At 57.6% G+C, this 25,678-nt stretch overlaps 1 long non-coding RNA gene and 1 pseudogene across 1 annotated transcript; both read left to right on the forward strand.

The window, feature by feature from the left end:
• Positions 1–9,509: 9,509 nt before the first annotated feature.
• On the forward strand, positions 9,510–12,641 carry LOC112658844 (neuronatin-like; annotated as a pseudogene).
• A 2,378-nt stretch (positions 12,642–15,019) lies between these two features.
• On the forward strand, positions 15,020–16,603 carry LOC125753283 (uncharacterized). The gene is made up of 2 exons (XR_007404725.1): positions 15,020–15,408; positions 15,503–16,603. It is a non-coding gene; the product is annotated as an uncharacterized LOC125753283 (long non-coding RNA).
• Positions 16,604–25,678: the final 9,075 nt, after the last annotated feature.

The following is a 25,678-nucleotide window of genomic DNA, read 5'->3' on the forward strand; positions in this document are numbered from 1 at the left end:
TGCAGCAGGTGGGGGCGCACATCCTAGCAGAGGAGGTGTACAGCAGGTGGGGGGCGCACTGTCGCAGGGAGTGTGCAGCAAGTGGGGAGGCACATCGTCGCAAGAGGGGTGTGCAGCAAGTGGGGGTGTACGAGGGGAGGGGGGCGGGAGGACCCCTCGGGGAGCGCCGCAGGTGGGGGGGCAGATGGAGCAAGGCAGTGTGCTGCAGGTGGGGGGCACTGTCGCAGGGGGGTGTGCCGCAGGGGAGGGCGCACTGTCGCAGGGGGGTTGCAGCGGGTGGGGGGCACATCGTCGCAGGGGGATGTGCATTAGGTGGGGGGCACATCGTCGCAGGGAGGTGTGCAGCAGGTGAGGCTCACTGTCACAGGGGGGTGTGCAGCAGGTGGGGGACACATCGTCGAAGGGGGGTGTGCAGCAGGTGGGGAGGCACAACGTAGCAGAGGGGATGTGCAGCAGGTGGGGGGCACATCGGAGGGGGGTGCGCAGCAGGTGTACGAGGGGCGGTGGGCAGGAGGACCCGTCAGAGGAAGCGCCGCAGGTGGGGGGGGCGGATGGAGCAGGGAAGGGTGCAGCAGGTGGGGGTGGGAGGAGGACCGCTGGTGGGAGGAGGACCGGGTGGGCCGGCGGGCCCGGGGGCCAGGAAAGCCAGGCAGGTGGGCGGAGCACCTGAGAGGGGCGGGCACAGCCCCGGGGCCTGGGTCGGGGGCACTGGTGGGGGAGGGAGCGGGGAGCTTCCAGGACGCCCGGGAATAGCCCCCAGGTGGGGCACCCAGGGCACCCGAGGTGGGCGGGGTCGCGGCGGGGGGAGCCCGCGGTGGGAGGGGTGCTGGGGGGCCGGGACCCCGACCGCAGGGCCCCCAGCTTCTCCTCAGAGTAGCCGACTCCGGGCCTGGCCTACAGTCCGGGGCTGGGTGCACCTGCCCGGGGTCCCCCAGCTGGTGGGCAAAAGTGGGCGACGCTGGCTGACCTGGGCCTGCTCCGGGCTGGAGGAGGAGCAGGAAGTGACTGGAGGGGCCCTGGCGCCACCCTAAGCCAGATTGGGATGCGGAGAAGCCTGGGGGGGGGGGGCAGGAAAGATTAGCAGGGAGATTAGACTTAAATGCTCACCTGGGGACCCCGACTTGTGCCAGCTCTGCTGGGAATCTCCAAACCTAGAACATGCGCATCCAGTACCCTTGGGCGATGCATGAAACCCGCGCCCACTCTGCACAGAGCTCAGCTCAGGGCCAGGCCCCTGCTTCTGTCGTGGAGCTGGGCCCTTTCCGGGGCCTCCTGTTCACCGGGCACACAGCTCTGTGCTTGGAGTACAGGTGACCCCAAGAAGCGCGGCTCAGAAATCCCCCACCCACAGTTCTCCCTCCCAGAAATCCCCCACCCACAGTTCTCCCTCCGGAAGGCCTCAGCCTGCAGGTGGATGCGCAATAGAGGTTTGTGGGGTGGATATGAGAGGGAAAAAGAGCTCGAGGAAAGACTTGCTGAGTTAACCCGAAAAGTAATAGCAACACAAACAAGCTACTTGGGCCACCCCAGGGGAACAGTGGGGGCACGCACATTTAGGTTGGGGTGCTCGGCCCTCCCAGTTACCCCTCATCCTCGAGCTCGCCCCTCTGAGCAATAACATTTATTGTAAAAGAAAAAGACCAGGGATCCCTGGGTGGCGCAGCGGTTTAGCGCCTGCCTTTGGCCCAGGGCGCGATCCTGGAGACCCGGGATCAAATCCCACGTCGGGCTCCCGGTGCATGGAGCCTGCTTCTCCCTCTGCCTATGTCTCTGCCTCTCTCTCTCTCTGTGACTATCATAAATAAATAAAAATTAAAAAAAAAAAAAAAAGACCAGGCTGGAGGGCTGACCTCTCCTCGGCCGGAATTATTGGTGCCTCCGTAACCCCGCAGGAGTCAGAACCACCCTGGCCTGATTTCCACAGCCCCACCAGAACCGCTGAAGTCCAGCTTTGGGGTGTTTCCCCGAGAATATGTGCTTTTAGCAAGCTCCCGGTGTCTTCTGAGGATTGCAAAGCCTGAGAGTGACTGCTCTGAGCAGGGCAGGGGCTGCTGGAAAGGAACGCTGGGTCTTCTGGGGGTGGCGGGCGGGTGCCCCTCACTCTCCCAGGGCAGGGGAGTGGAGCCAGGCTGCGCCCAGAGGTCGTGCACCCCCTGCACCCCCCACCTAGGACTCATGCTCTAGAATCGCTCCTTCCTAGAGCATCCTGCACTCGCAAAAGTGGGTGCACACTGAGCTTTAAGCTAAGCCCCGAGGCCCTTACCTTCTTATACAATCGGCATTTCATAATGTAAAGTTAGAGATGGGTCATTTGTCTTTGAATTGTCCATAAGGTAGGGAACAGTGGCTATACACGGGGGCCAAACACGAAAGTGCGTTAAATAAATTTTGGCAAAAGTCTACACTGGAATAGTTGTCAATTATCATGCTGGAATAAATATGTGATCGCTAATTTAAAACCATTATGGTTGAGACTTGTCAGAGCTGACCCCCCGCCACCCCCACCCCCCGCGCGCCCAGCTCCCCGCCGCCAAGGTTCTGTGTGTTTGCAAAAGCTAAGGTCTATGTCACCGGGGTTGTGGCTCAGGTGGGTCACCCAGCGCTCTTCCCAGCTGCACTCTGGAACCCTGACCCCGTACAGCATACAGGGACCGCCAGCTGCTGGGAGGGAGCCACCGCTCTCTTCTTCTTCTTTTGCAATACAGGTATTTTAGTCCTCCTTCAAACCCTTCAGCTGGGTGGTCGTTATGGGGTTTTGTTTTGTTCTGCTTTTTAACTTTGGCCTTGGAAGAGCACCTCTGGCACCAGGGGAGAAGGTTGCCTGCCCTAGTGACTGCATAGCTTACCTCCAGCCGGACGGGACACGTGCGCTGCCTCTGAGTGACCCCTCACTTCTGTGGCTCATCCCAGCATGCACATCACAGCCAGAACTATTCTGGGAAAAAAAAAAAAAAAGAACTGTTCTGGGGTCTGGAATTCGGGCTCGAGCGGGCTTTGCTGGCCCCTGCCCGGAGCCTGCCACGGGCCGCAGCCTGGTGTGGGCCAGGTCTGAAGGCCCAGCTGAAGGCTCCCCCAGGGGAAGGGTCGGCCTCTGCACACACTCCCGGGGTCCGGGCAGATCCGCTTTCCTCGGGGCTGCTGGAGGAAGCGTCTCCATCCTCCCTCCTGGTCCTCCGGGGCCTGCAGGCTTGAACTCTGCCCCTCATCCTGGCAGTTGCCTCGCCTTCCAGCCTTCCAGCCGTCCCCGTCCCGCTAGCTCCAAGCTTATCTGCACACACACCACCTGGCCTAGCCTGGCCACATGCCCCGCATTCCCTCTCCTCCTTCCTAGAAAGTCCACGCACAACGCCCAGTCATCTGCTAAACTAGGCGTTGCCGCCGCCCCCGCCTCCCCGGGGCCGGTTGTCTTTCAGTGTCCTTGTCCACACTTAAAAATAATTGTGCTCCGTGCCTAATAGCTAAACTTTGCATTATATATAGAACACTTGGATGCTTTCCAAGACCTTGATGCACAATCTCGTCCTCCCGAGCCAATGAGAATCTCTAGAAACTGGGAGGCGGCGGGGGCAAGGGAGCGGAAGGCAGTCTCACTATTTCTACCACGTATGTGGCTGTTCCGAGTTTCCACCGTCGAGGCAAACTCCATCCAGAGACTGGAGCCTCTCACGGGGCAACGGTATTTCCTTCGCGGGGTAGGTTGGCAGCGGCCGGGCCTCCTCCTTCCAGCAGGGCTGGCCTAGCAGGAGGCCCCAGTGATGGTGAGGGTGGGGGTGAGGGGTGGAGGGGCTGTCCCAGCAGAGGAGCATTGCCCGAGCACTCCCGTCGCTGCTGGGGCTCGTTTCCCCTGGAAAGCAGAGGGAACGAGGGGTGGCTGTCTTGAAAACGAAGTTGCAGGCGCATCTCCCAGCTGGGAAAGGAAATTGTGATTCGAGCCACGTGAAGGACTGACTGGTGACTTTCTGTGTCGGGCTGGCCGGGCAGAGGCCGCCCAGATGTTCGGTTAAACATTACTCTGGGTGTGTCTCTGGACGGCTTCGCATTTGAATCCAGTGACTCAGGGAAGCAGACAGATTCCCCTCCCCAGTGTGGGGGGGGGGGGGGCCTCCGCCGGTGCCCTGAGGCCGAGAACATAATAAAAAGGCAGAGGGAAGGAGAATCTGCTCTTGCTGCGAGCCAGGACGGCCTGTCCTCCTGCTCCGCTGGGCCTCGGCCTGTGGGTTTGCACGAGGATCCCACACGGCCTTCCTGGATCCCCAGCCTGGGCCTCCAGAGCGGCGCGAGCCTCAGATCCGCATGATCACCCTCCCCGTGTGTGTATAAGTATATCCCACAGGTTCTGTTTCTCCAGAGAACCCTGAGGAGTCGAATTCCTCCCTAAGGCCAGGTGAGGTCCTGCTCCGGCTGAGAAATGCGAAAATCTGAGCGTTGGTTTGCATAGCGTTTACGCAGACCTGTGTCCTCCATGGGCGCCTGAAAGTTTGGATGGATAATACCCGGTTCACGCGGGTCCAGCTGAAATGATTCACGGCTGAGGCGTTCCAGGGCAAACAGTCTGAAACATCTGAACGCAAAGCCATCGATAATAACCCTGTTTCAGTTTGCAAACGGGCACGCGGGCCATACGTGTCTTAGTGGCACATGCAGCATCCAGCAGGTGATTTTTAACATTTTGGGGGTACGCTGCCTGAGATTCTGGTGCAAGCCACGGACCTCTTGCTCTGCCCAAGAGTACGTATGTGCACACGTAACTAGCACCTGCTGCACACAGTCCGGGACACTCCGGGCCTGGCGACTGGCCAGGCGGCCCAGGGCTGATGGCAGAGAGCAGAGAGGTCGCCACAGGCCCCGGGGCACACGTCTCCGACTCTGAATGGTCCCTGGCTGCCCACATGCAAGCCCTCTTTTCCTAGGGGGCCAAGCCCAGCTGGTGGGGTGCAAGCCCATGGTAATGGGAATGAGCGTCCTATGCCCCGGGGGGGAAGCAGGTGTTGGGCCTGAGTCTGTTGCCCATTGGTGCTCAGACCCCCCTCCTGTCCGAGCACCTGAGACCCACTTCAGAGCTCCTGTTTCTCCCACTGAGGGGGTGCATGGGAACACCTCCAGGCACACTGCTCTTTGATGAGCCTCTCCAGCCCGGGCCCATCGGGTTGGCTGTTTGTCCTCTCGTCCGAGGCACTTCTACTGTGGAGCAAGTGACTGTTGCACCCATGGGACATGCTCTCAGGGACGCCTTCTGCACAGGCCACATCCTGGGGACCTGCTTGTTCCTCCTGGAGTGGCCTCCCTCCTCACCTGGGTCCCTACAGGCAGCGGGCCCAGGGGCCCCACCCGGCTTTCCCTGGCACTCCACCCACCAGGTCACCAGGGGCTCAGTGCCTAGGGCACTAGGTGCTGGCCAGCCCCCCAGACTCCCAGCCCCCCAGGCTCCCAGCTCCCCAGGCTCCCAGGCTCCCAGGTCTCTGTGGTCAGGGTGCAGGCAAGAGTCATGTTGGCCAACACCCCCAACCCCCAGCCCCCCAGCCCTCCAGGCTCCCAGGCCTCTGTGGTCATGGTGCAGACGAGGGTCATGCTGGCCAACCCCCCAGCCCTCCAAACCCCCAGGCTCCCAGCCCCCCAGGCTCCCAGTCTCCCAGCCCCCTGCTCTCAGGCTCCCAGCCCCCCAGGCTCCTAGGCTCCCAGGCCTCTGTGGTCAGGGTGCAGGCAAGGGTCATGCTGGTGAACACCCCCAACCCCCCAGCCCCCCAGGCATCCAGTCCCCCGCTCTCAGGCTCCCAGGCTCCCAGGCCCCTGGCCTCTGCAGATGGGGTGCAGGTGAAGGGTCATCCCATGAACAGCCAGCTTGCTTAGTTAGCTTAGGAGACTGGAGAGGTGCAGAGAGAGAGAGGGAGGGAGAGACGCACCCCTGCAGTAGCAGGATGCAGAAGCGCACCTGGCTCCGGCTGCAACCCGCCTGCCTCCTGCTGGGTACCCCCCCACTTCCAGGGGCCACCAGACCTGGTAGCGTGTGGGGCCCCTTCCTTGCACACTCGAAGCCACACTCCCTCCTGCCCCATGTGTCTGCAAACACCTCCCTGCCCCAGGGACCAACCAACCAACAAGAAAGCTCTTGAAAGTGGTGAGTCCGGTCCTTGTTTCTCAGCTGCGGTGAGGCCGGGGTGCTGTCTCCCACAGCCCTGCCCGCCCCCCACACCCCCTCCCCGCTGGGGTTTCACTGGGGCCAGTGGCTCTCTTGCGTGAATCAATGCCGTTCTTTCCGCGAGGTCCTGCAGGTCATTTTGGCCACCAGTACCCTGCCATCTCCCGGCCCCTCACGATGCCACGGCTGCCGTTCGTGGCTAATCCCGTCCTGACTCAGGGCTGCTGGCCCGGGGGCTCGCAGCCGCCCCGGACTCACCACGCTGGCCAGCTCTGATCTGCCCGCCACGGCTGCTGATACAGGGGCATCGGGTCACTGAACAAACGGGCGGGCGTCATAAGGGGAAGGACAACCGAGACGGCCCCCTCCCACTTCTATTATTAGGTAGAGTCATCGTCACTGTTTCCTCAACATTCGCCCTTAAACTGAGCTCTATAGGCCCATTACCATCTGCTTTTAGTGCCAATAAAAGAAATTCCAAAAAAAAAAAAAATAGAAATTCCAGAGCCCTTTCTTAAAAAAAAAAAATCAATTTTACTTAATGTATTACCTACTATCCTAATTCTTTATTTTATTATCTTTTTTGCTTAAAGAGCCTTGGAGACGGAGATGTCCCCGCTGCAGGCAGGGAGAGAGGAGCCTCTCCCCACAACCGGGTGCACCTGTCCAACAGACACCAGCCAGGGGACAGGGGTGCGGGTCCCGGCGCAGCGCCGAGGCGGGAGGGAGACCCCGGCCCCTGGGACACCCACTGCCCCCCCCCCGCCCACCGTATTTGTAATCTGCAAACCGTCTCCCGAAGGCAACTGCCTGACTGGTGGGTCCCGGGGAAAAAGGCCTAGGGGTCTGTGCTCCAGACCTCCTTGGCTCTGTGCTTGGGCGGCCGCATCGGCACCTGCTCCACGCCCCCGCGTGGGGACCCAGGAGGCTGGGCAGGAACAGGCCCAGGCACCGCGGTCGGCAAGGAAGACAACAGTATTTTGGAGACGGTGCGGTTGGTTGGAGACGTGGTGCTGATGGTTCCTTGGTCCCCCCTGGAGGGCAGTCAGGGCACTGCGGGGGATGCCCGCGCCCCTTGGTCCAGGGCTGTCAGACACCAGCACTGGCTTGCGGTGGCCCCCGGGGACGTGGGGGAAGGTAGGCCGGCCCCGCGGGCGGAGTCTCCATCCTCCCCGAGGAGAATCACGCGGATTCCGGCCCCGGCCCCTCCGGGTGGCCGTCCTGTCCTTGCCTCACTCGACCTCCGCCTGGCTGGCCGGCGCGCGCTGCCTTGGGCGCCCGGGGAGCCACACACAGAGACCTTTGTCCCCCCCCCCCCCCCCCCCCCCCCCCCCCCCCGCCCTGCTGACGAGGCGCCGCCCCGGGCTGCCTGGCCCCTGGGCTTGCTCTCAGCTCCAAGACTCTGACCTCAGCAGAGGGTTCAGAAACTTCCTCTTAAAACTCATTCTTGTTTTTTTTTTTTTTTTTTTTAAGGCAGACAAACAAACAATAGACAAAATAAAAAGAATCGGCTGTGAGCAGCAAGTGTAGGCACTGAAACGAACCCTGCGGGCACGCTGGCCACTGGCAGGCCGACCGGGGAGGCAGGTGTTCTGGCCATGAAGTCTCGGGTTGGGGATAAGGTGTTGTGCAGATGGTATTTTTCTTGACTTCTAGCGATTTGGAATCCCAGAGATCAAACAACAAGTAGCGCGGGCTTTCGAGGCGGGCAAAGTAACCGCAAAGCAATGTCCAGAGCAGGGGCGGTGTGGAACACGGGGATGCGTAGGAAGGATGCTGGGTTGTCTTGAGGGAGTTTCCCCCAAAGGGCTAACTGGGGACACGGAGAGAGAGACACAGAGAGACAGAGGCAGAGAGGATCAGGCTCGCCCAGGGGTCCAGGGACCCGGTACGGGTCGTCTGAGCCTTCCCTCGAAGCATGTGGGGAGCGGCCGGAGCAGCTTGTGCGCTGCGCTTTCCTGGGCTGTGACGAGGCTCAGGCCGCTCTGCTTCTGCCCTTCACTCTCTATTTTGAAAACGAGGCTCTTAGGATCGGAGCTTATTTCCCATCTCGCTGGCTGTGGCTCAGTGACGGGCCAGAAGGGACTGGGATCCCAGGAGCAGATGGGTCCGGTGGGAGCTCCTGAGGGCACTCAAGGTCGCTGCTTTCCCCGGGCTCCTTCTGCGGCTGTGTTACCGCGTGTGCACGTGTGTGTGTGTGTGTGCATGTGCGTGTGCAGGCGAGTGTCCCCGCGCACACACAAGGGAGGTGAACAATGGATTTGTACTCCTGGCTGCCCCAACGCCAGGCAGCGGGACTCGGGGCGCCCCTGGCAGTGGACACTGGGCTCCTGGCCCCAGGGCCGCCTACTGCCAGCGTTTCAGGGCCTCGGGCCGCATCCCTACCTCTGCGGGGTCTTGTCTCCAGGCCACTGAGCCTCTGGCGGCCGCCTGGCCAGCATGGGGGGGGCAGCCCTGCAGGGGGTTCTGAGGGTCTCAGCCGGTCCTGGGGGTGTCACTGGCTTCCAGACCTGGTGATGTGACCCACGGGGGATGATGTGGGCAGGAGGATGTGTGCAGGGGGTGGGCACAGGGTGCAGGGAGGGGCCGGGAGAGTTGTCTGCAGGCACGAGGAGAGGCTGCGGCCCTGTGGAGAGAGGGCGCAGGGAGAGTAGGGGAAGCAGGGGGGAGGACGGGAGCACAGGGAGAGCAGGGGGGTAGCAGGGGGAGCAGAGGAAGCAGGGGGAGCAGGGATAGCGGGGGCGGGGGCAGAAGGAGAGCCCTGTTCCCAGTCTACAGGGGCACTGAGTTGCAGGGGAGGGGAGGGGCTGAGAGGTGAAGGGCAGGAGGTGCCCCCTGACCCCCTGCGCCCTGGGCCCCTGGGCCGCCAGTGGGCGGGGACTCCCAGCGCAAGGGCTGCCACAGGAGTGAGGCCCCTCCCTCTCAGACTTCCGCCCTGCTCTTCCAGGGAGGAGGGGGGGACGTGGGGGGGGTGGCTTCCAGCAAGGAGGAAACCTGCCTGTGACCGCCAGGCCCCCCCTCCACAGCGCCTGGGCCGGGGCTGACGTCATCCTGGGCAGGGACTTCCTTATGAGGCTGAGCAGGGCAGCAGCAGGCGGTTGGGGAGCAGGGCTGGGGGAGCCAGCGGCAAGGGAGGAGTAGGGCTGCGGGGGGAGGTGCAGGGCTGGGGGTGGGGCGGGGGGGGGGGTGCAGGGTAGCTGGGTCCCCTCCACATCCGGCCTGTTCCAGAGGAGGAGAGGGGGGAGTGGGGGAGCGGCTCGGGCTGGGGTACAATCCCCACCTCACAAAGGGTCCCTGGGCTTCAGCAGCAGGAGGGCCGGTGGGGGGGGGTGTCTTGGTGCCCAGATGGGTGGTGGGTGGTGTGTCCCTGGTGATGCCGGGAAGTCAGGGCGATGGACTGGGTGGCCCTGGGTGCGCGTGCAAGCCCTGTGACACCTGCAGGGGCCCTTTCCTGGGTTTCATGGTCTCCAACAAGCGGGGCAGCCTCCTCTCGGGGAAGCTGTGAGAGGTCCCGAGGGTGCTGAGTTGGGACCCCACATGCTGTCCCCCTCATGGGTGGGGCGGAGGGCTGCACGCTGCGGGGGCACATGGGCCCAGGGTCAGGAAGTGCTGCCCCCTGAGGCAGCCCTGCCGGCCGTCTGGGGACCGGGCTGAGTTTCTTGGCACCGGGGTCCACGGTACTCCTGCTGCCCAGCGTGGGACTCCCCATCGGTACCCAAGGCGCGAGCGCAGTCCCATGCAGGAAACCAGACTCACCCTCTCGGCGCTTTCCCCAGCCAGCTGAAGCTGGGGTGTAAAAAGCACATACATATATAAAAAGCAATTTCAAACAAAGAAGCTCTATCCAAGTGTTAGGACGACTAGAATAGCCAGAAAGCAAAAATGGTGATCGAGCTGACCTGGGATTGCATTCGTTTCTGGCGCGCTGGCCAGCTGCTGGGCACGGCTCGATCCGGCCAGGAGTCTCCCCGCGGAGCACCCTGGGATGCACCAAGCTGCACAAAGCCACGGTTCTTCACGGCAGTCAGGAAAACGCGCTGCGTGCCACATGGTATTGTATTCTTTTTCAGGTTTCTATCATGTTATTAAAAACGACCCTCCGTGGGGCTTCTGGGTGGCTCGGTCGGCTAAGCGTGTCGCTCTTGATCTTGGCTCAGGTCTCGGTCACACGGTGGGGAGTTCGAGCCCCGCGTTGGGCTCGGCCCTGGAGGCAGATCCTACTTTTAAAAAACGACTGTGGGAGCGCGTCTGCATGTGTCCCCACCGCCTCCCACACCCTCCCTACTCAAGTGTGCTCTGTGCTCCTGGGAGTTGCCCCCCCACCCCCGGGGATGCAGGCCCCGGGCTCCCCGGCTGCTCCCTTCTCCAGGTGCCTTCATGCCCCGTAAGATGCGAGAAGCACTTCAATCACTGCACGTTAGCTTCTTTATTATTTTTTTTTAAGATTTTATTTATTTATTCATGAGAGACACACAGAGAGGCGGAAACACAGGCAGAGGGGGAAGTAGGCTCCCTGCAGGACTCGATCCCGGGACCCCGGGGTCACGCTCTAGGCCAAAGGCAGACGCTCCACCACTGAGCCCCACACCCACCCCGCCCCGGGCGTCCTGTCTCCCAGCTTTTACCTGGAAGATGGGAAGTGTCGAGGTTCACGGTGACTTTCCGGACTCCGCGTGCGGGAGAGCCCACGCATCCCACCCCCTTGTTGCGTTCCTCCCGTTGGCCGTGAACAGGCCGCGCAGCCCCCCCCCACGTCTTCCCCGTTGCCGATGACGAAGCGACCGTGTGGCAAGTCTGTGCCTCACGCTCCACCGCGGAGCCGCGTGCCCTTCCCTTCCACCCACCCCTTCCTGCCGCCCATCTCAAGACTTCTAGAAAGCTCTGAACCAGGTCCTGTGAATCTTGCTCTGTGTGTCCTCTCCACTGGGTCGCATTTGAACCCTTCGCGACACAAGCTTCCCAAGGAACCACGGCTGGCACTCGGTTCTGCTCGTTTCTCCAAATCGGCTTCGTCCACGACGGGGGTGGCGCGGGGCCCACTTCACCGAGTCCTGAGCTCCCCCCGGTCTGAGCTGCCCCGCTCTGCTCCGTGCCCACCAGGGAGACAGGAAGACCAAGGCCCTGCGTGTCACCTGCCCCCCGACTTGGAGAGTTAAAAACGTGCTGTGCAGGGTCATGAGAAACGGTCGTCGTCGGGAAGTTAGAACGAGGAGGGCCACATGGTCACGGTGCCAGTCCCCAGAGAGGTGGGAAATCCTCCCGATTTCGTGCCTGCACAGAAAGTGACGGCTTTCTCTTCCCCACAAACCTGGAACATGCATCTTGACGTGTAGACAACCAGAGGCACAGGCGGCCCCGGGCCCCCTTCCACTGTCTTTTTGTGTTTCTTGTTTCGCTTCTCCGAGGCATGTAGATGTGCGTCAGGCATCCGGGATTCACCGCGCCACATGTCTGGCAGGCGGGTGTGCGGGCCGCTCTATCACATCTCATGCCCCATGTGCTGTGACCTTGGGGGAGGCCATCGCCCGTCACCATGGCTGCTTCTGTGTGAGCGAATCTGGGCCTGGGATGGTTGAGGACACACGGGGAGCCCGCTACAGACGCCGGGATCACAGCATTGCAACCTCCGGGGAGCTCAGGCCGGCTGCACGTGTGCTGCGTGTGAAACACGGCTCCGAGCAGTTGGCGCGCCCCACGGCACGTAACCCTCAGACCCTCGTGCAGGACCCACATTTTATGGCGGAGGACGCGGAGCTGCACGGAGGTCACAGACTTTGCAGGTCTCTCAGCAGTGACGGGGCGGTGGGACCCAGAGCCAGGCACTCACACCCCGGAACCCTGTCTGCGGTCCTGGGGCCCGAGGCCAGCTGGCCGTTCTAGGACAGTCCTTCGCTCCATGGAATAGAGAAAGCTTTAAAAATAAATCCTGGGGATCCCCGGGTGGCTCAGCGGTTTGGTGCCTGCCTTTGGCCCGGGGCAGGATCCTGGAGTCCCAAGATCGAGTCCCTGCCTCGGGCTCCCAGCATGGAGCCTGCATCTCCCTCCTCCTGTGTCTTTGCCTCTCTCTCTCTCTGTCTCTCTCTGTGTCTATCACAAATAAATAAATCTTAAAGTAAATAAATAAATAAACAAATAAACAAACAAACAAATAAATCAATCAATCCTAACTTCAGAGCGCGCCCAACAGCAGACTCCGAGAGATCGGCGGACCCCAGCGAACCGCGCTCGCCCTCAGCCCCTCACCCGCCGCTCCCGGAACCTTGGCGGCAGTGGCGGCAGCCTCCGCTGAGCTGCTCATCGTCGGCCGGTACACGTCCCGTGAGCTGCTGCAGGTGTTCCCGGAATGCTGCATTTACTGCGTAGGATTCACTTTTCGAAATCCTCCAGGGACACAGCCCATTGCAGAAGCGAGGTGTCCAGGTGCTCCCTGCAAAGGCTGGCATACGTGGTGTCGAGGACCGGGCGGCAGGTGTTGGGAGAGCGCTGGCAGGGGGGCCCCGACTGAGACCCCTGCCCCGAGCCCTGGGCGGCCGTGTCACCGGGTGCTCCTGTGCTTCTCAGCCAGCATGGGAGCCAGTGCCGCACAGGAATGGGGGGTCCCCTGTGCTCTCTCACCAGAGGAGCATTTGCCAAGGTCAGTGAGGGGCCGGTAGGCCCCCGGAGAAGCAGCACCCACAATGATGACAATACCAGATCCCTTCCAAACCCCTTTGCACCCTCCCACTGTAAGCTCCTGGAGGACAGGGAGCACCTCTACAAAAAATAAAAAACCACCAGTACCTCCCCCATCTCGCAGTGTCCCAAGACCCTGTGGAGTGGTGGAGGTGCACCAAAAAATAAATAAATAAATAAATAAATAAATAAATAAATAAATAAATTAATAAATAAATAATAAAAAAGAATCTTAACTTCAGATTACCTATAATCGAACAAGAGTATTTGGGCGCCACTTTCTATTCATGGCGCACCTTTGCTGCTTTTATTTTAATCAGGCAGTCATGGATAATATTAATTTTTTATTCCTCATTACGCATTTGTGGCTTCCATTGGGTGACCTTGGTGGTGCATCCAGACGAAGCTTCTAGAGTGTAAACTACACTCAACTGTCCCATCGTCTGGAAGCTTCCAGTATCTGGAATTGCTGTTTCTTTCTTTCTTTTTTTTTTTTTTTTAAGATTTTATTTATTTATTCATGAGAGATGCAGAGAGAGAGAGAGAGAGAGGCAGAGACACAGGCAGAGGGAGAAGCAGGCTCCATGCAGGGAGCCCGATGTGGGACTGGATCCCGGGACCCCGGGGTCATGCCTTGAGCCAAAGGCAGGCGCTCAACTACTGAGCCACCCCAAGCCTCCCTGGAATTGCTGTGTTTTCTGTATTTTCCTCCTCACATCCCTCCTGAGCTGGGGACTGGCTTATCATTTCCTATATGCCTTTTGCAGAAATCCCATTTTCTCATCTCTTCCTGAAGACTCCCCTGCCCCGCAGGCTCTGAAACGCCGGGATCCTTGCAGGCCCTGGCTGCTGTGCGCTGCCCTAGTGGGGTAAACGTGTGGTTTGATGCTGATGCTTTGACTTTTGGGGTCTGGCGACAGGCCGGCCCCTGCAGTTAGGCCGCCCCCACAGCTGGCGAGGGACTTGCCTGGGGGCTGACCTTTTGGAAGCAAACCCACCGGGACCCCCGCCCTCCTTTGTTACCTGTTACATCCTGGGCCACTGTCCCTAGCCCTCCGCCCTGCAGGGCCAGTACTCGACCACCCGCTGGGCACAGCTCCTCCCCGAACCCACCTACGAAGAGGACGAAGAGGACGAGGAGGACATTGCTCAAACGAGCCAGCCCTACCCTGTGCAGGCCTCTTGGGTTCCTTCTGGTGGAAAGCACGGTAAGAGCTGCTGCCCACATTCCCCATGGCTCTCACTGCCTCCCGTCCACCCTGATGCTTCCCGCTGGGCCTGTGAGGCATCAGGGTTACCCCACCCACCCCGCCGCCAGTAAACCATCTCTTCAAAGACAGTCCTCCCTATCGGTTCGCCCCACCATCCTGAACAATGATAACACCTACACTTAAAAATACACTTCCAGGGGCACCTGGGGGGCTCCGTGGCTGAGCGTCTTCCTGTGGCTCAGGTTGTGACCCCGGGGTCCTGGGATCGAGTCCATGTCGGGCTCCCTGCAAGGAGCCTGCTTCTCCCTCTGCCTCTGTCTCTGCCTCTCTCTGTGTCTCTCATGAATGAATAAATAAAATCTTAAAAAATAAAAAAAAAGCACTTCCAGGAAGGATTCTTTTCTTCACACAGGAAGTACTTGCCAACTAGCCCGGAGACATGTGTGCAGTCCCTTCTGAATGAGGTGAAGAGACAGGTGCTCCATTTCCATTAAACTCTGATCTTCAAGGCTGAGACTACACGGCCCTGCTTTTTATGCTCCCACGCCACCACGTCAGCCGTGAAAAAGCGGCTCGTTATTGCTTACGTGTTGATAAAACAATATACCCACACGAGATGTTTTCCAGGAGAAAACCTACGCGATCATAAACTCCTAATAAACACATAGCGTCCATCGCTTGTCAGCGCAGAATGACGGTATTTCTCTCCAGGGTCTCGGATTTGCTGGAGAGTCTCCCGGGTTGTGAAGTGGATGGCTTCCCAGCGCAGATGGTGTTCGTTCTGCTAAAAAATAAAGGAATACCCGCCACGTGTAGGTCGAAGGTCTCGCTTGGAATGCCAAGGCCCTGCTGCTCCTTGGAGCCCTGGAGTGAATGGTTCTCATTATGCATCTGGCAGCCCATACGGGGACGTACTTACTGAGACTTAGATGCTTTACAATATGCTTAACCCGCATGACATTGAGCTCTATGTGATCAGTGATGTTCCTGAGTAGCGTGGGGTGCGAGGGAGATGCCAAGAGGGGCTACTGTGTCACATAGGACAGGTCACAGCGCTATTCCAATGACTCATTGGAGGTTCCTCTCTTGGGTAGGAAGTGGTTTCCTGGTAAAAACAAGCCTAAAACCCCACCCTTGTTGCCATAACAGAAAGAAGGAAACAGATCCCTGAAGGGGAACAGAGGGAATACACTGGGGGTGGAGATGCGTAATGCTTGCAAATCATGTCTGAAATCTTCTAGAACATATGGAAGGGAAGCACGGCTTAGCATAAACCAACGGGATCTACAGACTCAACTTGGCACGAGTTTATAAGGCAAAGACTACACTTAGGATGAGAATCTTGGAAGGAGAAGTAGGTGTGTCAGTGGTGTGAGGTCCGGGACGCAGGTAGGATGCCGAGGGAAAACAATCTTGACCGGTGGAGAACGTTCCTGGAGGGACCGTACATACAGCTAATCGCTGATTCTTTTTTTTTTCTTAGGATTTTATTTATCTCTTCATGAGAGACACACAGAGAGACACAGGCAGAGGGAGAAGAGAAGCAGGCTCCATGCAGGGAGCCTGACACGGGACTCGATCCCAGGACTCTAGGATCACGCCTTGAGCCTAAGGCAGATGCTCAACCACGGAGCCACCCAGGTGCCCCGAATCACCGATTCTTTACTGAGAAGAAGTGAGTGCGTGGAATCGAGGGCTATTTACTATCTTTACGGCCCATGTCCTACTCAGTACTATGAGGATGTTGTGGTCTTTATTTTCACGAAGTTATCACTTAAATAAACGGCTTTAGATGTGCGGGGTTGACGCCGCCTGCCAACGAAGACTCTGGTGCTAAAGGATATAAAACATCAGGTCACAACCCCTCCTGCAAGAATTGGGACTTTAGGAAGATGCTTTCTGTTTGAGCGTTTCCACTGCATTTATTTTTCAGACCATCGTGGCTCCGCCCTAAGTGTTTCTCTGGATCTAACAAAGGCCGTATCTGCTTTAGAGGGATATGAGTTAATTATTACTCTGGGATCTGAATTAATTATTACTCCGGGCCCTTTGGATAAACTTTTTAAGGAGATGCTGACTCATGATGAGTGCCTTTCCCGCTGAGCGTTCCCTCTGGACACGAGGTTCCCATGTTTATAGAAGGATTTGGCCCATTAAACATCAAGATGGGGGGAGGGGAAGGATGTCTAGAGGTTCCTTTAAAAGAATAACTTGGTTTAAAAGGACACAGACACACACAAAATGTGTGACGCCTTGGGAGGGGTCAGTATAACGGTCAGAGGGATGTTTGGGTTCCCCGGTGGTCACCGAGGACACCGGGCATCTTGCTGTTTACTCATTTCAGGTCATCTTACTCTTTTCAAGGGAAGATGAGAAATGTCTGCATGGAATGTTCCTGGTCTCCAAGAAAGTTTTAGCTATTTTAGTCACAGGGAGGAAATGGAGCCCAGCGATGAGCCACAAGGGCCGGACGGTGACGTCTGCACTGTGTTGTTCCCTGGTGTTCAGGGTAACGGGTCATTCTGACTCCCTCCACTCCTTGCGGTTCCCCAATATTCTTATTAAAAAGGCTATTTTGAAGTCATGTGGTAACCAAGGGGGACTTCCAGCCCGATCCCCTAACCGCATCGTAACTTCCGCCCTGTAGCACAAGGATCCCGGTTTATTTGACCTTGAGATGACTGAGATTCTTTCCTAAGAATCTGTGGTATTTATCTGATCCTAGAAAGAATTTACACCGTTCAAAGTCCTCTTCATGGGGGATCACGGCTGTGCTCAGAGACGTGGGGCTTTACTATGGGACGGAAAACTAATCGCCAGTTGACTCTCCTTTGCCACCTCTTTTCCTGCCGTGTCACTTATGTTTGTAAATCACATCCGGCGAACACCGTGGAGATCCTAGGCTGATAGAATCGGAAGGTGTACATGGTGTCTGCTCTCTCAGGGAGGGGTAGACTGTGTAGACTGTGCGGGTCCCCTTGGGGAGGTGCGGACAGTGTAGACCATGTCAGTTCCTTAGACTGTGCGGGTTCCCTCAGGGAGATATAGACCGTGGCAGTTCCCTCGGGGAGGTGTAGACTGTGTAGACCATGTGGGTTCCCTCAGGGAGGGATAGACCGTGCGAGTCCTTAAGACTCCCTGGGGAAAAAAAAAAAAAAAAAAAAAGGACTCCCTGGGGGGTGGGTGTGTGGACTATGTAGACCATGTCAGTTCCTTAGACTGTGCGGGTTCCCTCAGGGAGATATAGACCGTGGCAGTTCCCTCGGGGAGGTGTAGACTGTGTAGACCATGTGGGTTCCCTCAGGGAGGGATAGACCGTGCGAGTCCTTAAGACTCCCTGGGGAAAAAAAAAAAAAAAAAAAAAAGGACTCCCTGGGGGGTGGGTGTGTGGACTATGTAGACCATGTCAGTTCCTTCAGGGAGGTATAGACTGTGCTGTTTCCCTCAGGGGGATATAGACTGTGTCAGTTCCCTTGGGGAGGTGTAGACTGTGTAGACCGTGCAGGTTCCCTCAGGGATGTGTAGACCGTGCGAGTCCCCTTGGGGAGGTATAGACTGTGTAGACTGTGCAGGTTCCCTCCAAGAGGTGTAGACCATGCAGCTCCCCTAGGGGAGGTGTGGACTGTATAGACCATGTGGGTCCCCTTGGGGAGGTATAGACTGTGCAGTTTCCCTCAGGGAGATATAGACCGTGTCAGTTCCCTTGGGGAGGTGTAGACTGTGTAGACCATGTGGGTCCCCTAGGGGAGGTATAGATTGTGCAGGTCCCCTCAGGGAGGTGTGGACTGTGTAGACTGTGTGGGTCCCCTCAGGGAGGTGTAGACCATGCGGGTCCCCCAGAGGCCAGTCCGTTTACTGCAGTGCACCCAGCATGCACCCCCAGGGCAGGGCCTCGTCGTACCCTGTGTCCCAGCCCCTCCCGCAGGGACCCCGTCCCCCTCCTTGCGGGGCGCACAGGCTCCCGGGCCGCTCGGGGAGCGCGGTCAGGAGGGTGCCTGGACGCCCATCCCGGGACCCCCCACCCTGGCCCTCGTGGCCCCTGACACGGCCCGTGCCCACAGCCTCGCTCCTGCCCGCGCCCCGCGATCACCGACTCCTCTGGGAGGGAGGGCGCGGGTCAGTGACGTGGGTTGTGCTCACTCTGGCATGGTGGCTTCTGTCCTTTCCTGAGGGGTGACGACACGCAGGCGGCCGTGTGCATTCGGTGTACACTGCACCACGCGTGTGGACCCAAGTAGACCGACTGACTTCCCCCGCGTTTCAACCCGCAGCTGGAGCAGCACCAGGGCTGACCCGGATGCAAAGCTCAGCGCTGCGAGCAGGGCCTACGTGGCCGCCCTGCCCCCCCGGAGTCCACCGGAGTCGCAGGCCGCAGCCAGTGGCCTTGGGACTATGGGCAACAACTGCCTGACCCTGATGACTCTTAGTCTGGTTCAAGGGTCCCAAAGCGAACAACACAATCTGTCACCTCCCTCAACCCCTGAGCCCCCCAGGCTCCCCCGGCACCGATTTTAAAGCCCTCTCAAGGCTCAGGGGTGGAGCATCTGCCCTCGGCCCAGAGCGTGACCCCAGGTCCCAGGATCGAGTCCCGTGTCGGGCTCCTGCGTGGAGCCTGCTTCTCCCTCTGCCTGGGTCTCTGCCTCTCTCTCTCTCTCTCTCTGTGTCTCTCATGAGTAAATAAATAAAATCTTTAAAATAAAATAAAATCGGTGCCAGGACATGATCATCTTCCCGGAACTGGCTGAGCCGGGCGTGCGTGCGTGTGCAGCGTGTATGCATGTGCAGCGTGTGTGCTCAAGCAGAAGCACGGCCTTACTCACGGATACGGTTCGATCACCTTGGGGCTCACTCACGCCTCCCTCGTTTCCCAACAAGCACATCTCACGGCTGAGTCCCAAACGCCAGGGATGTCGGGTCAGGGACATGCTGAGGGACCGCGTGGTCCCTGCTTTCACCGCCTGCCCTGGGGCCACAGCAGGTGCCCGTGAGGTGCAGGTGGAGAGAGGAGGGTCCCGGGGTGCGTGGGCCGGAGAGGGACACGGGGGGAGTGGCGTTCACGGCCTGACCTGTGGGTTGGTGGGTCGGGTGCAGAGTGGGGGGGGGTGGCGAGGCCGGCAGGAGGCGACAGGGGCTGCCTCGAGGGTCTACCGTGTGTGTGCTTCCCGCACCTCGTCCCCGGGCCGTCCACGCAGCAGGGAGCTGGGGACGTCAGCATTTCCCACACGGGAGTGGCCCACCTGTGCCCGACCTGTGCCCCACCTGCCCCCCACTGCACCCCACCCATGCTCCACCTGCCCCAACTGTGCTCCACCTGCACCCCACTACAACCCACCCATGCTCCCCTCACTGCACCCCAACTGTGCTTGACTTGCCCCCCACCTGCCCTCACATGCACCCCGCACCCCACCTGTGGCCCACCTGCTCCCCACCTGCCCCCCACCTGCACCCCACTGTGCCCCACCTGCCCCCCTGAACTCCACCTACACCCCACCTGCCCCCACTGTGCCCCACCTGCACCCCACTGGCACCCCACATGTACCCCACCTGCCCCCACTGCACCCCACTGTGCCCCACCTGCCCCCCTGCACTCCACCTGCACCCCACCTGCCCCCATTGTGCCCCACCTGCACCCCACCAGCACTCCATGTGTACCCCACCTGCACCCCACTGTGCCCCAACTGCCCTCTACCTGCACTCCACCTGCACCCCACGTGCCCCTACTGAGCCCCACCTGCACCCACCTCCCCCCACTGCACTCCATCTGCACCCCACCGGTGCCCCACTTGTAGCCCACCTGTGCTCCACCTGCTTCCACTGTGCCCCACCTGCCCTCTACCTGCACTCCACTTGCACCCTACCTGCCCCTACTGAGCCCCACCTGCACCCACCTGCCCCACTGTGCACCACCTGCCCCCCCGCACCCCTGCACCCTACTTCTCCCCGCCTGTACCCCATCCGTGCCTCTGCGCAAGTGCTCTCTCACCTGGCCTCTCCTTCCACCTGGGCGTGCCTGCTGTGCGCCGCCGTCCCGGATCTACCGGCCACCCTGCGGCCGGGCACTCGGTCTTCCTCTTACTCCACGAGGGTTTCCCGTGTTAGAAGCCATCACCTTAGGCAGCTACTCAGGTAAGCTCCCCAGTTTATGGTGGAGTCGCGGAGCCAGCCCCAGGACGAAGGCCCTTAAGTGAATCTTTTTCAATATACGACAGTTAATATTAGCATTAGCAGGTGACGCCGCCCGATTGGTCTGTTTGGGGCGTCAGGATGCGGTGTAATGGGACTCGCCCGAGCAGCCTTGCGTTTCCGGCTAGAACGTAATTTAATTATTTGTGTTACTCCCTTTCACACCAATGTACCTCGTGTGTCTTTATGAGATAAGGGGAAGATATCACCCTCTAGTTGTCACACATAAGGCCTATGTTATTAAGATAGCTTTTAAACCAACAGAAGCTTTTTTAAAAAAAGTTTAAGTAATCTCTTCGCCCAACATGGGACTCTAACCCACAACCCCAAGCTCCAGAGGTGCGTGCCCTTCCAACAGAGCCCCCCAAAATGCTTTTATCTAGAAACATTTTAGACGAAATTTTATATAAGAATGGAGGAATTGACCCATCAACGCTGCCTGAAAGCCGTCGAGGACTCTTACGCAAATAGTAGAATTATAACAGCAAAAGGGAAGGTAGCCGGACAGTCATCCCGAAGAGTCTTCAAGGATTGAAAGCCACGCGAAGGACATATTTAAAATTCTGAGACCCCTTCTTTCCACCTGTGAGTGAGCAAAGGAGACGATCTCTGGCCGAGGACACATTCCACGTGGCAGGTGTGTCGCTCTGCGAGGACCAGGACCCGCGCGCCTTCTGGCTGCCCAGACCCCTGTGCTGATGGAATCTGAAGCCGCTTTCTTGGTGTCACTACCTCTACTCCCAGGGAGCGTGAATAGCGAGTGGAGACACGTGGGCGGCAGACGAGCTTCTTTCTGAGGAAGTCTAACGAACGGCCCCGAGGTGGAGTCATTACGAACCGGGTATCCTAGAAACGGTGCGACTCATCAGCAACGAAGCCAAACGACCGGGGTGGAATCGTGAGGAAGGGTGCACTTCGGTTGCAAAAATGATAAAACTGTCTCTATTCGTTTTTCATGGATTTTCATAGCAGGTCCTAAATCAGTAAAGCATTGCTTTTCCTGGAAATAGTTGTGACTCGCAGGACGCCGGCCGTTACGAGCGCCAGCTGCCACCGGGTTCGGAGACACGCGGGTTCCGCACCAAGAGCTTCACGGACGCCGAAGGTCACGACAACCTGTTAGAGCAGCTCGCATCAATGTCCTCGTTTTGCAGAGGAAGAGCTTGTGGCATAGAGAGGCCGAGTAGCAGGTGCATCTGGAGCTCCCACCTGGTCCCCGCGTCGGTGATGGCAGCCACGGTGCGGTCCTGGGGCTCAGGCAGGAACGAGGCTCCTGGAGGTAAGCAGGCTGCGCAGAGTGACCGCGGGCACTCCGGGTACCCTGATACCCCAGCTGTGTGAAGCTGAGGCGACCTTCGGCCTCGTACGTCACGTCATTGCTTCCGCAGCGGCCTTGGTTGGAGGCTCTCCCCAGGCTCACTCACAGGCGAGTCCTTCCTCTGGGCTAAGCTGTGACCCGGCGACCGCGGGAAGCAGTGCAGCCCCTCGGTGGCCTTGGGCACGTGTATCAGCGTCCGATGGCCCCAGCGACAAATGATCACAAATGTGGTGATTCAAAGCAGCACAAACTGCAATCACCTCATCATCTATTGAAGCGACTTATGTCTGGTAATAATGGTTTAAAATCATATAAAAATCAGTCCTCCTCCCACACGGCAGCAACACACAGCAAAGACAGACAGTATTCCGTTTCTTGGCACAACAAAATACCAACAAAAGTAAGCAAAACTTGCACCTAGAAAGGGCTGTATAAAGTTTTATGAAGAAAATAATATGGGGTTCAGGGGCACCTGAGTGGCTCTGTGTGTGGTGTCCAACTCTCGATCTCAGCTCAGGTCATGAAGTCAGGGTCATGAGTTCCAGCTCCGCACTGGGCTTCCCATTAAGTGGGGGGTCAGCCTACAAAAAAAAATAGCGGCACCTGGGTGGCTCAGTCGGTTAAGCATCTGACTCCTGGTTTTGGCTCTGGTCGCGATCTCAGGGGCGGGAGATCAAGGCCCAGGTGGGGCCCTGCGCTCAGCATGGAGTCTCCTTAGGATTCTCTCTCTCCTTCTCCCTCTGCCCCTCTGCCCCGCACTGACATGCTGGCTCTCTCTCTCTCTTATGTGTGTGTACTTTCTTTCTAAAATAAATAATTTTTTTTTAAAGAAGAGAATATGCAGTTGTATTTCTGGCAGGTTCTATTCCTGGTAAACCAAGCCACTTGAAACACCCCTTCTGCTACAAACACTTGGAAACGTTGGATTCAGTATAAACGGTGTGGGGAAGGGGAGGGATGTGACTTCTCCGCTAAGTTCTCGAGAGGGAAAGGAGAATTCCTGGGGGCAGAGGAGACAGAGAGAGTGAAAATCAGCCTGGAAAGTGGATGAGCAGATGCTGTCGAGGCCTCGTGGTGAGCCCATGACCTCAGGGTTGTGGTTTCTGTACAGATGGGCTTTTACCTGCCTGCGGCCTCCAGAAGTGAGGGAGACTGCGAGGCCCGGGGCCCTCCGAGTGTCTGTCCCTCAGGGCAAGAGGTGGGGTGATAAGAAGTAAGCCAGCAGAAAGGCAGAGCGGGGCACGCGGGTCGCCGTCCCCGATGGAAATAACATCTCCCTTGGGAAATCTCATAAATATTGACTTTGCCTCTTGGGAGGACTTGGATTTGACATTGACACTTCCCGTGCAGCCCGTAATGGAGAAACTCTGTCCGTGATGCCTGCCAGGAGCAGGGCTCAAACCTCCCCGAAAAGACGTTCCCACGCCTCGGACTACGTGGCATTATCGAGGCCCCTGAAGATGAGCTCGCAATTCAAAATATGTGCACACACACACACACACACACAAACCCACAAAACTTGATACCCTGTGGTCCTGGGGGGTCAGAAGATCACAGTGGGGTTCACTGAGATAAGCTTCAGGTGTCAGCAGGCTGGTACCTTCCTTTGGCACGGGTGGGGGCGGGTGGTATGGATTGTGTTTCCTTCTCTCTTCCAGCTTCCAGAAGCCGCCTGCTTTTCGGATCTTCAGAGCTGGGTGGGTCGCTTCGTCTCATCCCTGATCTCTCCCCTCTCAAGACCCCAGGATCCCACTGGGCCCATCTTGATCATCTGCAATAATCTTATCATTTAAAAATACTTAATTAAAAAAATACTTAATGTAATCCCATCTATAAAGCCCTCAGGGCACGTGTCCCCATCAGGTTCCCAGAACTAGGTCTCGGACATCTTCGTGGCGCGGGGCAAGGGTGCATCATTCCAGTCACCGTGGAGTTTTTGGATAGTTGAGGTCTACGGAATCTCCAGGTCTGTAGAAGGTCGGGCCAGACCAAATTTCTGTGTTTTCTTTTCTTTAAATTGTGGCTGTCCTTTTCATTTTCCTCTCCGTTTATGGCAGCTGATGGGAGAAGGAAAAGAAATGGCTTATTTGGCTATATATAGTCAAATATATATATATTATATATAAAATATAATATTTTATATTATATAATTATAATATGTATACTTTAATATATATTAAATATATATATTTATATATATTTTAATACATATATATTTTTTCAAGTGAGACCTGAAAGCATTCACGTGTGTCTGCCTGAGGTGCAGGGGTGCACGTGCTTATTTCATACCCCCCACCCCCCGCCCCGCCTGCAGCCTGGTGCCTCAGGCCAGCTCCTCCCTGTTTTGGGGACCGGAAACTATTTTCTCCCATTTCCAGACATTACGAAAGGCCAAGTCCAAGTTGACCTGGGTGTTTCCCATGGCTCCCACACGCATCACGGCGTGGGGCATCCTTCCCTCTGCTCTCCCTGGTTTTCTCCCACCCCCCTCGCCCCTACTTCCCCAATGCCGCACCCAATAGTAATACTCACAGGTTCAAAGTCAAATGAGAGTCCCGATGTGGTGTTTCCAGGAATATCCTCCGGTCCCTGGAGCCGGGGTCACCCAATTCCTCCCATCCCCACATGACACCCCCAGCGGCCAGGAACGGAGCGAGCCTGTATCCTCGTGGGTCCCACATGGCTGGAATGAGGCACCATCACCACATTTGTCCCTCAGTAGATCCCACCTTCCTGATTCATGGAAAATTGTGCTAGAAGAGTAGAGGGGAAGGAAGACTCATGGGCCAGGAAACCCCCTGGTCTACACCAAAGGATGGCCGTTTCAGAGATTTCCAACTCGACGTCTTCCTCTCCCTTCAAATGCACTTTGCTTGCTTCCCTGTGGTCGCCCAGTCCGGGTGGGAAAACCAGAGGCTACGGACTAAATTAATAAATGAAAAGCAGCTTGCTGTATCCGTGCTTGCGAGTGTAGTCCTTTCACAGCCCATTTTCCCTTCTTCTTATTTGTGACCTTTTTTTTTATGCCATCATTTTCCTCCCCAGCTGTGATGGTTGGTTTCATAGGTCAATCTGGCCGGGCAAATGGTGGCCACATATGTGGTCAGGTGTTATTCCAGATGTTTCCGTGAGGATGTCTTTGGATGAGATTAACATTTAAATTGGTAGACTTGAGGAAGGCAGATTTTTTTTTCCCTGTGGGTGGGCCTCACCCAACTAGTTGAAGGCCTGCGTGGAACAAAGACTGACCTCCCCTGAGCAAGAGAGAGTTTTGCAGCAGGTGGCGGGCTTTGAGCTCCAGCTGTAAGTCTTCCCTGGGTCTCAGCCTGCCAGCAGCACCCCCCCCGCCCCGCCCCGCTCCCCGCCCAGGACTACAAGATATGAAGTTTGGGGGGTTGGATTGACCAAGTCTCCACAATCCTAGAAGTCAATTCCTTAACGTAAATCTCTTCATCTATTGCTCCATTGATCGATCTCTGTATTTATCCTGTTAGTCCTATTTCTCTAGGGAAACCTGGCTGATAGAATGGCCTTTTCTCAAACCGATAACATTTTTGTAGAACCTAGATGAGGTGGTACTTAGTGGTTTGGGCCATGCAGGAGCGCCACGGAAAGACTCAGCATGGAACAGAGCCCCGTAGGGCGGTGGGATGGGCGGGGGGCCTGCCTTGCAGCTGACTGGGGCTTGGAGTCCGCCCTGCTGTTTACTGGCTGGGTGAGTGTAGGTGGCTCATGGGACCAGACTCACAACAGAGGATGTGAAATGGCTCACACCTGCTTTTCTATGGGATGCAGTAAGGCTGAACAGGAGCACCATTGTTAGGATAATTAGGAGGAAATCTGCCAGGTTTTGTCTTCAAAAATACACGTTTTCAGGAATCAGGACTGACAATGGTGTTGCTGCTGTGACACTATCACCTAAGAAGAGCATTTCTGGGCTGGGGGGATGAGGTGGCTGGGTGATAGGAGGGCACTTGATGGGATGAACGCTGGGGGTTATACTATATGTTGGCAAACTGAATTTAAAATAAATAAAATAAAATAAAATAAAATTTAAAAAATGGGGAAGCCTGGGTGACTCAGTAGCTTGGTGCCTGCCTTCGGCCCAGGGCGTGACCCCAGGGTCCTGGGATTGAGTCCCACGTCGGGCTCCCTGCA

The sequence above is a fragment of the Canis lupus genome, chromosome 2 (genome assembly GCF_003254725.2).
Source record: "Canis lupus dingo isolate Sandy chromosome 2, ASM325472v2, whole genome shotgun sequence".
Lineage (NCBI taxonomy): Eukaryota > Metazoa > Chordata > Mammalia > Carnivora > Canidae > Canis > Canis lupus.